Source organism: Manacus vitellinus, unplaced genomic scaffold, assembly GCF_001715985.3.
Source record: "Manacus vitellinus isolate BGI_N305 unplaced genomic scaffold, ASM171598v3 scaffold_2_pilon, whole genome shotgun sequence".
Taxonomy (NCBI): Eukaryota; Metazoa; Chordata; class Aves; order Passeriformes; family Pipridae; genus Manacus; species Manacus vitellinus.
In genome coordinates this window covers 2,758,397-2,775,987 of record NW_021940208.1, presented here as the reverse complement: position 1 = coordinate 2,775,987, position 17,591 = coordinate 2,758,397, and the positions used below count along the sequence as shown (strand labels likewise).

General features: G+C 37.2%; 1 protein-coding gene and 1 long non-coding RNA gene across 2 annotated transcripts in view; both read right to left on the bottom strand.

The window, feature by feature from the left end:
• The window catches only part of DLG2 (discs large MAGUK scaffold protein 2), a 999,038-nt gene that overhangs the window by 742,937 nt on the left and 238,510 nt on the right, over positions 1 to 17,591 (bottom strand). The gene's annotated exons all lie outside the window — the stretch shown is intronic.
• The window catches only part of LOC115307592, a 42,050-nt gene continuing 26,672 nt past the window's right edge, over positions 2,214 to 17,591 (bottom strand). The window contains exons 2-3 of the long non-coding RNA XR_003915911.1: positions 2,440 to 2,533; positions 2,214 to 2,312 (exon numbers count right to left, since the gene is read on the bottom strand). This is a non-coding gene — a long non-coding RNA (uncharacterized LOC115307592). The remainder of the gene's footprint in view (positions 2,313 to 2,439; positions 2,534 to 17,591) is intronic.

The following is a 17,591-nucleotide window of genomic DNA, read 5'->3' as shown; positions in this document are numbered from 1 at the left end:
ATTGATATAACTCTGCTATTGCTGATGTCTTACAGCAGGTGCAATGCTCTTTTACTTGTCTCCACTAAGCACTCAGAATGAGTTTTAAAACAGGCACCACTAAAATGGGAAAATGTATACGTGTATAAAGGTGGGGTAACTATGTATATAAGAATCAACTTTTTGGAACCATTAAGATGTTAATTTCCATCCATAATACCATAATGAGAAGAGCACTGCTGTTTGTTCTCACCCCCCTTTCCATTCTATCCTTCTATGCCACCTACACATCAGTTGAAATATTATTTCTAAATTGTTAAAACAAGGAGAATGATATCTTCTTTCAAATAGGATTCCTAAAGCAAAAGTACTCGTAAGCAAGAAGTGGAAAAATCCACATTCTCTAAATCATGCCCAACTAATCAGGCAATGTGGTTTTGAATCCACTATTGCTTTTGAGAATTTCGCTTGGTGTTCCTGAAAACTGCTGCTGAAAATACCAATCCCAGCAGTCAGACCTCATCTCCTTAGGGGCTGTAATTAGTGGCATCATGGTAAAGAAGAGGAATTTTTTTATTATTTATTTATTTTTAACTGTGTAGTGATGCCCAACATGTACTGACTGAACAACTATTGTCATGTTTTGCTGTTCTAGATTCAAGGAAATACCTCAAATGCTATGTTAAAGCATGATTACTTCTTTCTGTAAACCTAACTCTTTTCAGTTAATTTAGCTGTGGAGAATTTGGCACACAAAATCCATTTGAAAATGTCCTTAAGAGTTTTTTCAATTTAACCCACTAAGATTTCTTTTTCTGCAAAGAAAAAAAGCTGACTATATGAAAAATAAAATATAGAATATGGAAATGTAATAGTAATTTAATATTTTAAAGTAAATGTATATGACAACACCAAAACAGAGGATTTTGATATAATCAAAATTAGTCTAGAATGTCAAAATTATTTACTTCAACATTTTATCACTGAAAATTTTATCACAACCCAAAAAATATTATCAAGAATTTACATCAGAATAGAAACTTTTTACACTGATAGTAATCTATTATTTCACAGCAGTTAAAGAATCCTTTTTTACTGATATTATTTAAGGAGTTCTATTATTTCCATGTAGTTTAAGTTTCCTCTTAAAACACCATGCCTTGCCCATTTCTTCCATGAATGTCCTCTTACTTCAATACTCCCTTGAGTCACATGCAGTGGAGATCAGATAAATTCAGAGAATGTCTTCAGTTGAAATATCTTATAAAATGTAAATTACTGCTATAATCTGATGATATTTCACAAGCAAACTGACTTTAGCACTGTAACTATTTAAAAAAGCTAAAAATCTCCGGCAATCCTTCTGGCTATGGGGCTGTCTATAAACATTTTTTTATTATTTCTATATGAAAAATTAGTCCCAGTGTAGTACACGGGGTCAATATCTCTTTTGCATCGAGGACAAGACTAAATGAGACATGCATTCTGACAGTAGAATATCAATTGACTAGAGTCATATTTATCCAAGAGGAATATTTTCTGTTCTCTTAATACTTTATTTAAATAGTTCTAGAAATAGCAGTCCCCTTGACCCAAAGAAGTTATAGCATGCCCCATTTCACATATTAACTAAAAATAACATCTAATCTCTTAGAAAAACAAAGCCAGAGTCTACTGTCAATCATAATACCAGTAACCTTTTAATTCCACAGGGTCATAAATATTTACCATCCTATAAAATATGAGAATCTGGCCCAAACAATAAAAATCTATGTCTGCTAAAGCCAATTCTAAAACAATCCATCCTAGAATTTCACTAATATTTTTTAAGGTACGAAATAAATTTAAATGCACATGCTATAATACTGAGTTTGTATGTAAACTTCAGTTATAAAGAGTCGGTCCTCCCTGTTATTCTTTTGGCAGATTATCAGCACGACTATAGCTATTCTACAAAAGTAGAGTAATACAGTCTGAAAGTATCTTTTTCTATCCCCTGTTCATCATCACACTCAAAGTGGAATCCACTACTGAAATATTCTGTAAGAGATGTAAGTGAATATTTGCCCAGTCACAATAACTGGGACACTGGACACGGTGTAAGGGCATCAGGCAGATATCAAATAGTATTCTGAACACTGCGTGGGTCTTCAGTGAAGGTACCTTTGAAGGTCATGTGGGTAAGAGATATTTCAGCTTGTATTTATCAGTCAGAACAAAGGAAAGGCCACTAAGAGTTTTTAGTGATTCAGTAAGACAAGTCAAACTGGACTATAAGAAGATCCTCCCAAGGGAAGAGGATAGGAGGATCTGTTGTAAGAGGTGACTCATGTCTAGAAAACAGAAGAATGCAATTGGGTTAGTCTTTTGTGAGTTGGAGAGACGCAATACAGCTATTGATTTTTTAAAAATCGTAGTCTGAAGAGAAAGAATTAAGTGAAATAAATAAAATAAACATACACCATAGGAAGGGTTTTTTTCCATCCTCCACCAAACCAACACAGGAATGTAGCTCATCTCCCCACCTTTGATGACTCCCGGTCCTTCACAAAACCTGTGATGTAATAAGGTAATGAGAATTAAATTTAATGGTTGGCAGAGAGTGCATTTATGTGCATGCAGTTTTGTAATAATAAGAATGTATTTCTCTAAATACTCATCAGAAATCTGCTTATTAATGGATGTTGCTGCTGCTGCTGCTGTATATGATGTTCTTGAAAAACCAGCCAAACCACAAAATACACATCTGATAATTTCAGTGAAGTCCTGGCCAGGAAATCAGGCTAGATGACAGCTAAGGTCTTCTGGACCAGATGCAGATGTATCTGCTAATTCACACCAAAAAAAACCCAAAACAAACACCTGTTACTGCCTGTAACAGAAAGCTCTCATTTTAAACTTCTGCTTTGCATTGTTCTCTTCTTCTTTCCCTATATTTTCTATAAATAGTGGCATTTCATGCCAATTAATGAGATTGATTTTTGAAAAAGATGTAGAAATTCCAAAGCTATAACTGAAGCTGTTAAAATTCATAATGAAGCTATGCAATACTCAAAAATGTTGGCCACCTGCTAGAATTAAAACTTTTAAATGTATCTCAGTAATTCTGACTTTCTCTATCATCTGACAGCCCTCTGCACTGAAGTAGTTTGTCGAATATTTTAGAATCAACACCCTAGTACTTCAGTGAAAGGATTATAATTAATTTTTCACAAGCGCATAATTTCAGGGCATTGTGAAATACAACTTCTGTGGATTTCTTTAAGCAGCAGTGTCCCAGTGTTACATTGAACAGTTGTGTCTATGGCAACATGTTCCTATTATCATAGATCTCATATTTCTACCATCGTCTCTGAATTTTTTTTAGATAATTAACACAGAATTCAATGCCAATTGTTAAAATCAGAATGAAAATAGAAGTTCATGCATAAAGCATCTTCTGCCTACATATTGTCCTACACAACTTGAACAGATAAAATGTTTTTTGCTTAAATAGAACTGGGAAACATTTGAGACCAAAAGAGACCACAGTTTACTTTTCATTTCCTGGCTTCTGCTACTACATGAAAGTTCGTTTATTCATTATTACATTATTGCATAGCAAATAGTGTAAATTAGAATGTTCTTCTATACTAGAAGGCTAGTAGCAGTCAGAGCCTGGATTGAGAACCAGGACTCTTGGGATCTCTCTTTCAGTTTATCAGGTGTGGTAAACAGGTCTGCCCCTCAGTTATATTCATCTGCAAACTGGTATTTACAGTATCATTCTCAGTAATCACTCTCAAAATGTCAGTATCTTTATTACAACTTCCAATCCTAGCTCCTCTGCAACTGCATATTACCTTTCAGTAAGGACACACTTTGGTGTGCAAAGCTTTGAATGACAAATAAAAGTAACAGTGGTTAATATTTTCAAGTCACTTCTAGAGATTGATTTGAAATATTTGATTTCCTTAATCTGAGAAAACACATCTCCATGCTCATTGAATTTTTGTGCTCTACAACCCACAGTGTGCAGCTTTGTGCTCTACCCCCTAGAGTATTTCCCAAAGTATTTTTCCCTATGTGAATGCGTTTATTTGTACCTTCCTCTATCACAAGCAGCATAACTGACTTCAAGAATGGAATTTGATCTTTTTCACAACCCTCCTAGAACATATTGAAGACAACCTCTGGGTTGGTACCTCATATTTCTAGGGGGAAAAAAAATGATCAAGCTTCTAGCACTTCTATATTCTTAGTCAAATACCAAAATCAATAAGATGTCATTTATGAATATTTTTCTGGACTTCTCTCTAGATTACACCATCAACATACTCGTGTCTCTGCTAAAATAATCCATAAATTATTGTGTTAATGTTTTCCTGGTATGGGGTTTTACATTCCACTGAGCCATAGTCATCAAAGGTAGCTATGCAGCAACCAAAGAATAAGCCTGCAATGCTGTCTTCAGCTTGCCTATAAGAAGAATCTTTCACTGCCATACTCCTTCTTTTATTACTGTATTATCTTACATATAGTATTTTACTATATTATTTTCAGCTGTTTTACAGTCCCCATAGAAAACAAGTTCAAGGTGAAAGGCATGAAGAGAGGAAGGGAATTTATGCCTTCCAGCCAAATTTTCCGAAGAAGCCTCTGACAGTTTTATGCCTGATACATAATTCAGAGCTATGTAGGTAACATGTCAGAAGGTTCAACTGCAGAATTAGGACACAGAAAGAAACTAGTAAAGTAATATACTTTAATTCCATGAAAAAGAGGAACTGCATAAGAAAAATCTTAGTGGGGCAGTAGTTGCTTGCTGCCCTTTGCAGGTCACAAGTTCACTGGTTTGGGCAACAGTTTGTGGCTCCTCAGACTTGGTTTAACCTCCTGCTGTGCCATAGGCACACCAGTGTGATAAAGAGCAAGATGTTCAACCTACAAGATCTCAGAGTCTTATATATGAAGATTAGCTCATGAACATGACTAAGTTTTTGAACACTGTTTTGGTATCAGATACTACCAAAACAACCACAATTAAAGCCATGTTAAACCAAGTTCCTCTAATCCCACCTAATTTGGGACATCACCTGACACCTAAAACCTATCTAAAGCCTCAAAGAGCCACCCAGTCTGATAGTTCTGAAGGTTCTCTGAAGCTTTAGATGTCTAAATTAATTTATTTCTCCTCATTTAGTCTGGAAGTTGTCATCATCTTTAAATAAAGGATTAGAATTGAGTATTAGAATACATACTCAGAGCATGTATTCTAATAAACTGGTAATTATGTCCAACTTAAAACCCTCTTGAAGTTCATCTTTAGAGAGAGAGACACACTTAAACCCTGACTAAATTGTTCCTTGACCTCTGTCCAATTATCTCTAAGAAGTATAAAATCTAGATGAGGTCAACACTACCATTACATCATGATAGTGGTGCAGCACCAAAAATTATGCCATCTTTTCACCTGAGATCCTTGTGTTTGGATCACTCACTTGGGATCACTTGGATTACTCACCATCATTTTCAGATGTGGAGTGGGTAGATTTTAGTTATGGTTCCCCATTACTCACAGAGGAAAAGAAATTTCGTTATCGTAGGCAGACTTGTCGTCCTCTCTCCTCTCAAGCAGATGCTAAAAATTTTACTGGGAGACTGCCCAAGTTAAGCACTGGAATTAGGTTGAATGTAACTGATGGAACCAAGCTAGGAAGTATTTATTGATATGGCACAAGTCACACACAACTGTATTACTAAGTCCACAGACCACAATCCAAAAATGTTTTCAGCTAATAAAACAAAATTTCAATAAATTAAATCTCCTCCATAGAAATTAGACCAACCTACTTCACATATAATGTCATCTTTTTGGTGTATGAATCCAAAGGAAAAAACCTCTTTTAAGTGTGCACGGGAGGTTAATCAAAACTGCATCCCATCTTTACACATGCTCCCTGAAAATGTGATTCATCCTCTTACTTTCCTCACAGATAGCTACAAAAAATGGGTAAAGGATTGAAGGAACTCCTTTCCATCAGTAATGCAAAATCTCACTCACCTTTTGATATTCAGTCCACAGCCTGAAATGGCGTAACCTTGAGAGGAAATAGACAAGATTTATAGATAAAGAAAATGAAAAGCCAGAAAATAAATGAATTTGTGTATGGGAAATCCTGAAACCTGATAACCAACCTGTGATGAACTGCCAGAGTGCAGAACTCAGCGGCTGGCTAACAGAGTGGACAGCCATGTGGAATGTAATTGGCACTCCTGCATCAGGCTTGACTAGAAGGATGTTAAACGTTAAATTAAAACCTAAGCATTGACCAGAGACCATATACAAGAAGAGCCATTCAGGAGCATTTTCAGCTCATTGTCTCTTCAAAAGCCATGACAATAAAGACTTTCCATGAATCAGAAAAGGCTGAAACAGTCACCATGACAATTCAGGAACCCAATGGCTGCTAGGTGGAAAAAAGTAATTTTCGAAAAGGAAATTAAAATTTGTCTTCTCCAATAACTGTAGGTATCTCTTATCTCCTGGAAGACAGAAATGTTCAAATCCTTTAGTAAAACCACATCCTAGACATCCAACTGAATGTCTGGGGTCTTGTCTCTATTTAGATGCTACCACCCATCTGGGACCTATCATGGCTAGGCTTCACGAATGAAGATTTGGGAAGGGCTCTACCCACATTTGCTACAAGTGCACTGGTGGCTAAAGAGGCCAATGCGAGATAGACAAGTCTGGTTGCAAAAGGCACAGCGGAAAGACTCCTTAGGTGGTATCAACAAGGCATGGTTCTTTCTGCGTTGTCTTTTCTCCTCAAGAGTGATCCTGCGTGCGTTCTCAAAGGAAGCAGCAGCGTTATAGATAGTGTGTCTCCAGACCTCCCAGTTGGAGACCAGAGTAGACTAGTGATGATGACCAATATGGCCAAGGCCTGGGACCTATACTAATTCAGGATACGTGCATATCTTTGCAATGTTAGTTAACTTTGTACCTTGTCCATCTTTTTATTCCATGTCAAAAGCAGGAAGAGAATCATCATTCATCATAGTGCTGAATAATCTTTCATGTAATCTTCTTTTCTGGAACTGGGAGTTTTTAAGGATAATATGCACATTGCCTGAAATTAATGTATGCACAGCAGTTTTTCAATGCCATTTAACAGTATAACTCAGGCTCATGCCAGTTAAATATATTTCAGTAGATATCGGATCAGATTTCTGCAATGCAATCTACTTGGTATTGCTTGCAGCAAATACTTGGAAACTTCATTAGATGTGCAATATGATGGCCCAGTATCTTACAATGTTTAACACAACTGGAATAAATGTAAGGGATAAAGTAATTTTCTTGGGTCACACAGCTAGCCCTAAATTTTAAATTTTCAATTCTGAATTTGAAGTACTCAATAGTATTGCTTGGGAGCTAGTTATTAGTGAAATTGCATATGCTGTGGTAGCTGAGAACTCTAGTTATCTGTAAATGCATCATTTCAATGAGCTCCTTGGAGAAGTTCACTGCTTTCAAGCAGTTTCTCTAGTTTACTTGTTTCTCTGGTTTACTTAGACTGTGCCCCATATAATGGGGAAGGAAAGGGAGAAGTTGTCTTTATATCACCTTGGCAACTTGCTGAATTTATCCATGTCTCTAGGCACAATTGGCCTGGATATTATAAGACATAGTGGCTACTGTGATAAGATAGCAAATGCTCTTAATTTATTAGGATTTACAAGGTTGGGCTCAACAAAAACAAGTCAGGGTATAGTGTTGCTCCAGGCACTGCAACCCCTCTGTCAAGCAGCCTTGGGGTGCCTTCCAGTGTAACTGCTCTACAAGTTCTCTGCAAAGCAAGGGAACACATAGCTGCCATGTCAAACACCTTCCAATGCAAGAGAAACTTCATCCTCTACCGCTTTTGTCATAAACTGTCTCCTGTGGATCCATTATCAACAGTTCCCAGAGGCCAGGCTTGATCGTTTCCAGAAAAAAGACATATATGTAGCAATAGCTTCCAGGTATAGTTGCAATAGATGTTGTATAAATTAATGAATAAATAAGAAATATAAAATAATAAAAAATAAATAAAATATGAAAATCAAATTATCAAGCTAGAAAGAGACATCAAATGCTAATGGGAATATTATAAGTGATCAGTTTGATTTCAAAAGCAAATATGATGGTAACTCCAATGATTCTAGCTTTGGTTTAAGTACCAGGTCAGCTTACAAAATCAACTGACCTCTCTCAAGCATTAAGCTAGATATGTACTGATCTATGTTTTGGTGTCAAAAGCAATAAAAAGAACAGGCTTGACTCTAGTGACCAATATAACACACTTTTTGAAGCAGTATCCACCAGTCTGCTGTAAGATAAATCTGGTGGCTCTAAAACTTGCTGGGAAAGGAAATCCACATGGTGAATTTATCCACCATGAAAATACAAGGCAAATCTCCCCTCAGACAGTGAAGAAATAAAGAAATCAGTTTCTGTGGTCAAATCACTGCAGTAAGATATAAATATCATAGTGGTTTGTTTTTTCTCCATCCCTTAACATACTTTCCTCTATTTATTCTCTCTTCTTCTGGTTAGGTATTCCCAGAGGCAAGGGAAACTAATGACTTGATTACACTTCAGTTTGATAGGACTGACATTTTCTTCCCACAAACCCAGAAAGAACATAGTGAGACACCCACGCTCCAGCATGCTGCCTTAAGCCCCTTCCCCACTTGACAATGTAAGATGAGGGAATGTGGTCCACAGCAATCAGCTCCCAGAAAAGCAGCTCTTCTGCACCCATCTTGCTCCACAGGACCCAGCTACCCTTCATGTGACAAGAGGCTCAAAAGTCCGGGGAGCAGGTTCTCAGCCACCCCTCTATTCCCCAGTCTTGTGCAGGACCCAGTGCAGACAGGCATTCCAGTCTTGCTCCCAGTCTCACATACCCCTTTACATCTGCTGTGATCCAGGAGCCTCATTTCACAGAAATATTAAGAAGTGAAGTATGATTCAGCCAGTGATCCTCAGACTTCACATTCCAGCATACGCCGACATTGCAGCCTGCAGGGCAGTGCATTGGTATCTATTCTAGCTCTATATAAGTAGTTGATATACTGGAATTAGTTAGAACAGCATGGTGTTGTCCACAGGTTAACTGCTTCTTCCCAAGTGGATAAATCAGCCTACAGCAAACATATCCTTGACAGCAATTTACATGCAGGACTGTGCCTCCCTGCTGTCCAGTACACTGTCAGAAAAAATTCCCTCAGAAACTGAAATGGAATAGTTCTGATCTCTGCAGCTCATTTCAGCCCTAACATGTCCCATACCAGAGGCAGAAAGTGGTAATAAGTAAATTCAGTATTGGTTGAGCTTTCCCCTACCCTGTGATGACATTCTCCCTGGGGGTCTCCAACCAGCCAAGACAACATGCAGCACAGAAAGGCATTAGACTGGACAAACTGTTCTGCTGTGTAATCAAGTGTTTAAATAGACACTGTAAGTAGGCTACAGTGCATATGTGCACAACTCTATAAATATTAATATACCTGTAAAATAATTAGGCAACATTTAGTCCTCAAAAGAACACCATTGTTAGAACTAGGTTTTTCTCATCATTTTTGTACTGAGGCAGCAGCAAAACACAGAACAGGTCATGTATGACAAATAGTATAACATCATCTATTAGTCTCATCTCCTTGGTGTGACATGATATATGGAACACTAGATTTGAATCTCTCTGAATCTCAAGTCCTTTTAAAACTTTCCCAAGGTTTACAATTGCACACAACCTCTTCCAAGCAGTAGCATGTCTTCATAAGAGTTTCTTATGGTAAGAGTAGCAATGAATTTGAATCTGTTATGGATAGGCAGCAATTTAGTAGCAAATTACTTCTTTGCTTAATTAGTCTCTTTTACTGAAACTACCCACACATTGCTTACGTGGTTCTACAAATTATTTGTTCTACATCAATTGCACAATGAATATTTTGTGCTGATATTTGTTTAACCTGTGAAGAGTCAGCAGCAGTTTATTGTAAATCTTTAAAATATCACCTTTTAGCTACAGTGCTTAATTCTGACTGTCACTTTCTGTTTATAAGCAGAATAGGTCTAATTCCTAGGATCAACTCCCTAATGAGGAACCTAACAACCTTCAAAAAACTGCTGGATTTCTTAGGGATTCCTGCTAGTAAACATGTTTGCTAGAATAACTGGAAAACAAACATGAAAGTGAAAAGCAAATTGCCAGAATCCATGTGGTTATTTGCCCAGTGAGTATTTATAGGCAATGCAGACAGTTCACAACACTTTAGCTCTTATAAATATACAATAAAATATGGAATAAAAATCTGTCATTATAATCTACACATTTGAATTTCCTTTCCTGCTTATTTAACTACTTTAATTTAAAAAACCTTTTATCTCTAAAGAAAGGTGGGTGAGACACCACAGGAGAGAAGGTAGGAGTAAGTCTGTAAAGAAGAGGGAAAATACCAAACATATTCAATGAGAACAGGAGTAAAAAAGATGGGATGGGAAGCAATTAAAGCTGGATAAGGCACTTAAATGTGAGTTAAACTACCTGTGGTAATGAACTACATGTCTATTGAGTTTGCTTTTGGAAGAGGGCAAAATGGGAGGATGGGAATGGCAGTAGTGCCTCTTGCTCTCATCCTGAGTTTAAAGGTTCGTCCTTTTGTCATGCTGTCCAGATGTTCACCATTCTATAAATTCCACTCTTTTTTACTTACAATATTTGCATTATTGTTTTCAAACTTCTAGACCAGGCATTCACATTTTTACCTTCCCTTTAAAAAGTATCTTCTTTCAGCTATAATGGAGTATTTTTAAACAGAATTCATAGAAATCAACTCCATTAAATTTAAGTTTAAGATTAGTCCCAAGTCCAACAATTATGTCCTCTCAGTTATCTATGTTTAAATCATGGAACAAAAAAGCAGTAAGGACAAAATCAAACCTCATATATTAAAAGAAAACTCTTTATCCTTAAAATGCATCACCAAGTTATTCAAAACATAAGCAAAACATACCCATGGGTGAGAGCACAATTCTCCCACCTAAAATATTCACAAATTAATCTATGCCAATACACATAGGAGAAAAAGCAGATCCACTGACTTTTGAGTTATAGATATATTAGGAAATAAAACACTTTTAAAAACAAAAAAAGATTCCTGAGTCCTCCAAGAGGGAATACAAGATATCTTTGATCATGTCCCTCATGACCATCACTTGGGACATCAACCAGTGATGTCTCATTGGTTGACAGAATGCTAAAATCCTTGTATCCCAAGCTGTAGCGAGGTTCTCTCAGATACTGCATGTAATAGAATCGTAGAATGGTATGGGTTGAAAGGGACCTTTAAAGGCCACCTAGTCCAATCTCCCTTCAATGAACAGGGACATCTTCAACTAGATCAGGTTACACAGAGCCCTATTCAACCTAAACTTTTGTAAGTATGTAAGTATATATGTCAAATTCTTACAGTTCAAAGCAGGTACTGCTCAATGGCACCTACTTTCTTCTAAAATCACCTCTTTGCCTATTATTCATACAACCAAATGTCTTGCCACTCCTCCTTGGTGATAAATGGTCATTTTCTAGCAGTAAACTCATTTATGAGTCATTCAGCCTTCAAAAGGTTAACAAAACCAGTAACATGCAGACACAGTAAGAAATTAATTGTGCTTCCAATTCCACCCAATCAGCCTACATGCTTCCATTAACTAGGTTTACTAGTGAGCAGTGGTTGTCATGGATAGTTAAATTTCCTCTTGGAAATGACCACATGCTTTTAAATGGTAAGAAAAATACCTGTGCTATGTCGCTGCCAAATTGCCAGGTTGCCCACTAACAAGGGATGTCCTGAAAATGTTCAAGGACCTTAAAGTGTGCACAGCACTCATATGTTGCAATTCCAGAAATGGAGACGAGCCCATGGAAGACATCCATATGTACCAATTTTAAATGTATAAATGCAAGAAAAAAAAAAAAAAAAGCAAATCCTCCAGGCGGAGCTGGCCAGTGTGTCACATACCACTGGGTGTTTGTGAAGTCCTGATAATTTTTGAAATTGATGTTAAGGAGATGAATCAGGTGGGTATAGAATGGAAGTCATCAAAGTTATTTGGGACTCAGATTACTTTCTAATGCACTGCACAGAAGAAAATACAATGCATAAACTCAGTGATATGATGAATGAGAAAAAAAGATGCAATCACAAAGGTCATTATTTAAGGCAACACATATTAATGCCAGATAAAAGTCCTTCCTGGGAACAATTTATAATCCTGAACTCTTTCATAAAGATTCCCACAAATTTCATCCAAGTTCCTTAACTTAATTCTGGAAACAATAGAGACACCTACTTTTAACCACTTTGAGGAAAGAATTTTCTATTCCACTTCCTTCCCCCTTCAAGTTCCTGAATTGGGTATGGCTAGAGATGTGCTACAGTTTCACCTAAATTTCTACCATTTTCTTTCCATGTTGCCATATTGGAAATGTTACAGAGTTCCCCTAAGTTAGACCAGACACCCTGATGGTGTTAATACCCAGTATCTTCTGACTGCCTGGGCTACATTAAAAACATATTCATTTACTCACTGCCAGCTGATAAAGTTGAACCTTGTAAACCAAAAAACTTTCAAACTTTCCTGTTTGAAAAGCCAATTAACAAATACATCAAACTAAGAAAAGCTCATTTATGCACACGAATGATGTCACCAATTTCAACTTCAATTTCTGAGCAAATATTAATATCAATTAATAATCCATGTCCCTTACAGAGCTCTTTTCATATTGAAAGAGATTTATAAACACTAACTAATTAAATTGCCTGATCTTTTTAATTGTAATTATATATATATATATATATATATATAAATTGGAGGACAGGACAGGAAGGAAAAGGCCATTAGATGCCTAGAGACTTCACTATGACAAAGACAAGAGGAGAAAATTGGTTTAATTTATGCATAAGCTGCTGCTTCTTCCTCATTAATGTTTTTCATCTTCAGAGAAGCTCCCACCCAGGACAAATGACCAGCAGAGGACACTCCCATTACATTTACATAAAAGTCTATCCAAGTTTCTTTCAGCACATAAGACTAAATTTAATTAGCTGAAACTATTTTTATTCCCTTTAAGAAACAAGCCATGGTCTTGGCCCTATGATTGCTCTGTGGGTTTTTTGTTGGGTTTTTATGTTTGCTTGTTTATCTAATGGGGAAGATTTCCTAATTCATCTGAGTCATTTTAGCAACTGGACAAATATCCTGTATTTGTCCTGTAAATAGGACAGGACAATAGTTAGGCTGTAACTATCCAAAATAATATCCCTTTTGTAGTGGTCAACACCAAAATGTTTAAGCTCAACATACAATCACTTTTGGCTGTTTTTCATATATAGTCTAGCTTTGCAATGCAACTCTTATGGGGCCAATAGGAAACTCCTGTAAATAGAATGCATGAATCCCTGAGGGAATACAGCATTTATCAGCTAAAATTATGTTTTCCCAGTCTTGAGAAAAGAGTTTATAATCCGTATATAAGTTAAATACTTTATATAATTGAGTAATTTTACATATATTTAGGCTAGGAAGTTGTTGAAATGCTTATGCAATCTTTGAAAGGATCTTTTTTCACTGCCAGATAAAGGATTATCAGATGAATTATATATAACAATGATGGCATTGTAGGACAGGTTTTATCAAAGATCATTACAGTCACTAAAAATACCCCAGAAATTCACATGCTCCATCCTTGTGTAAACTTGTTAATCAAAACTAGAGATATGAAGATGCATCAGTCTAATAAATATAAAATCTCAAATGTTTTTACACCCTCAGAAATTATTTCTCTTGATAACAACTTTCAGATAGGAATTATTACCTTACTGACATTATCTGAGATGCAAATTCTATGACTTTTGCAAAAAAAAAAGCGTGACCTACTTGTAACTGTGGTGAGATACACCTTCGCACTGAAATATAAAAGTTTGATGTATGGGAAAAACATGCTATGGCATATTTTTCAGGATATTTTATTCTTATTTTTAAGACACTTTCAATAATTTTATTAGAATGAGTGATACACCTGTAGTTTGTGATAACATAGACATCATATCACAATTTCATTTAATTGGTGCCTTCAGAGATGTCAGGTCTAAATTTCACAAATCATAATGCTTTGGATGGTTTATTAGTTTCTGCATATTTTTCATATAAACAGATTTATGAGCACGTTACATTTTAGTACTGCCATTAAGAAAATACGATTTTTATAGTTCTAGACACACTTGGAGTAATCCAACGTGCTTTACATATTTATGAGGGATTCTTAGTTACAATGTACTCATTAATAGCTAGCACCCAAACCTAGACGTTAATAAATGTTTTAATTAAGATGGGAATATTATCTCGGGAAAAAAATATATTCCCTATTTTTCTCCAAGAACTCCAGAAACATTACTATGATTATTATGACCAGTAGCACTGCTATGCCTGCAGGAACTACAGTTGCCAACGACAGAACACAACCCTTTGTATCAGGTGCTGTATATGCAGGTACCAACATGAGATAAAAACACAGTACTTGTAATGGGACATTTCCAGTAATAAATAGGAGACAAATTCAAAAAAAGCAAGTTGCATGTTTTCTTCTTCAGCTGCTACAGAAGCAGACTGAGCAAGATGTTTCAGCTGAGTATCTTCCTGGAAAAAGCACAATCACAGAATCATAGAATGGTTTCAACTGGAAGTGACCTTAAGGATCATCTAGTTCCAATCCCCCTGCCACGGGCAAGAACACCTTCCACTAGACCAGCTTGCTCACATCTCCATTCAACCTGACCTTGAACACTTCTAGGGATGGGGCTCTCTTGTAATCCTATTTAGGTACTGGAAGGTGCTATAAGGTTTCCCTGGAGTCTTCTCTTCTCCAGGTTGAAAAAATCCAACTTTCTCAGCCTGTCTTCACAGAAGAGGAGGTCCAGCCCTCTGATCATTTTCACAGCCTCCTTAAGACTTGCTCAAACAAGTCCATGTCCTTACGTTAGGGCCCCAGAGGTGAACACAGTACTCCAAGTGGGGTCCCATGAGAGCGGAGCAGACGGGCAGAATCACCTTCCCCAACCTGCTAGTCACGCTGCTTCTGACGTAGCTCAGGGTACGGTTGGCTTTCTGGGCTGTGAGCACACATTGATGGGTCATAATGAGTGTTATGTTGTGTTTTAGGATCTTTTATCACTGCTCCCAGGGTCTGTAATCCTCCTGATACTCCTCAGGCTGCTCCTGGTTTTATGAATGGTGGTCCAGCAGTAGCTCCTGCACTAGGGCGCACCTTTTGTGGGCAGGTCTACTGTCTGTCCCTGCACCAGAAGAAAGGTCCGGGTACTTCCTGCAATCTGAGGCCTGCACTGCATCCTCTCTCTTCAGCATCTCCACCTGCGTGAAGGCATCAGCTACCACTGGGGTAGATGGTACAGACCCCCCCCAGACTTGCAGCCTTTGCTCTCAGAGGAATGCCCACCATTCTGCTTTGAGAGGCAGGTAGGATGAGCACCCTTGGCCTGTGCAACTGGTCACAGAATGGTACCCAGTTGCTGGGTTATGTGGACTGCAAGTCTTTCCACTTGGCCAGTAGAAGACTTTGAAGTCTCCTTTGAAGACATACCCATTCTGCACATCCTCCTATGCAAATTGCCATGCCATGACCTGTTTGCCTATCCTGGTTGCAGCACTCCTGGTGTTGTGTCCTACAACATCATTATCATCCTACAAGATGCAGTATCCTACTGCATCATCATCCAGAACTGCCTTAGAGGTGCACATAAAATCAAACCTTGATGCAATACAGTACCTGAGTGTCCTGACCTAGAGAAATGAACACATATTACCATGGTAATGACCAAAAGTTGGCTATTGAATTTCATAATAAAAAGTTACTAAAATTTTGAGTAACAATTTTTATTGAAGATATAACTAAAAAAAATTGAAAATGGTTGAGTGTCACTGCCAAAGAGTGCATTACACAGAAGCTGCAGTGAAGGAAAAGAAAACTGCTAAGACACAATGGCAGAATGCCACTTTTGAATAATGAGAGATTTCAGTATCCTCTTGCTTTTCCTGTCCATATCCTGGCACTGCTTTCAGAGCTTTCTTTCTTCTATATGTCTTATATGTTCACATCAGTCTGTGAATACCATGGTAACATTTCTTCTGAATGCCACTGCATCACTGCCACCCCCAGAGACATTCTCATTCACCAGCCTTGACTGTTCAGCCTACAGATTTCAACATACACTGACTCTGACTGCCTACTTCCAACACAGAAAGAAAAGCAACTCATACCCAAATATCTGTCCCACCCACCAGCAGTTCCCTTAATTTCTGTATTTAAGATTCAGTTCTCTATTACTGTCTTCCAAACATAAATGTTATTTATGTTATTTGTTAGAGTGTTTGTTGTGGATAATATTGTATTATATTTATTATGAAATAACTTCAGTAGGTGCCAGAGGATTTCAGATAGGAGATCCTGTACATAAAAAATATAATTAGTGTTGGCTACAATCCGTTGACTTAAACAGGGACCCAACCACCCCAAAAGATTTGCAAAATCAAGCATGTCTTGGCCATCACATTACTTTCAGGGGCTGATAAGTCCCTGAAAATTGTACATTCCATGTAAGAACTTTCCCCTTTTCCATTGCCAACACAATAGCCAGTTCAGTTCACTGGGCTATTTCCCCTCTACCTTTGTGACATGAACAGGGAGAATGAATATTCTGAGCAACCAGAAGAAGGAAGATACTGTGTAGGATGGAATCTGCTTACTGATGTGAAATGAAGCTATTCCATTGATTTTAGCAACAATTCTGCCTTTTACAAAAGCAGGAAATTTGGCCAAGACAGCCACTGCACAAATCACAGTTGTCCTCTAGGAGGAAGATCTCTTGTCCTTCATGTTAGCCAATGATTATTGAGTCAAACCAGCTTTTGGCTACTCTTAACATTCAAAATATCAGAGGCAAACTATCTTCTTCATCCACATTAGCACGTTGGCAGCTGGTTGACAAAGTCTTTTGTATTGATTTTGTTACCAGAAATTAAAAACCTGTCACTCTGAACACTGGCTCTCTTTTTGACTCCTAACACAGCTCCAAGTGAGCTAAGGTGAAATCCACACAACCACCAAAGGCGGTAGCAGGACAAACACTTTCTGTTTATCTGACTGAAGGAGCTCTTCAGGGAAAATTACCATCCCTTCTGCTGAGAGAGAAAAGATTTTCTTCTTAAACCTTTATTGATTTCAGCTTGAAAAACACTTAGATTCTGTGCTTAGGAAATTATACTGAGACGTTTATGATTGTAATGCACAAAAGGTTCTTTCAGTAGTTTAGGTTATCCATTTAAAAATTAAATGTAATCCTAACTTTATTTATTAAAGAAAAATAAAAATTCAAATCAAAGGTAAATGGACATAATCTATTAGAGTCTATTAGGTGTTTTGCTACTCTGGTAAAAAAATTCAGCATCTGTATACTTGTACTGGCTTTGCCTGGCATAGAGCTAAATTTCTCCATAGTAGTTT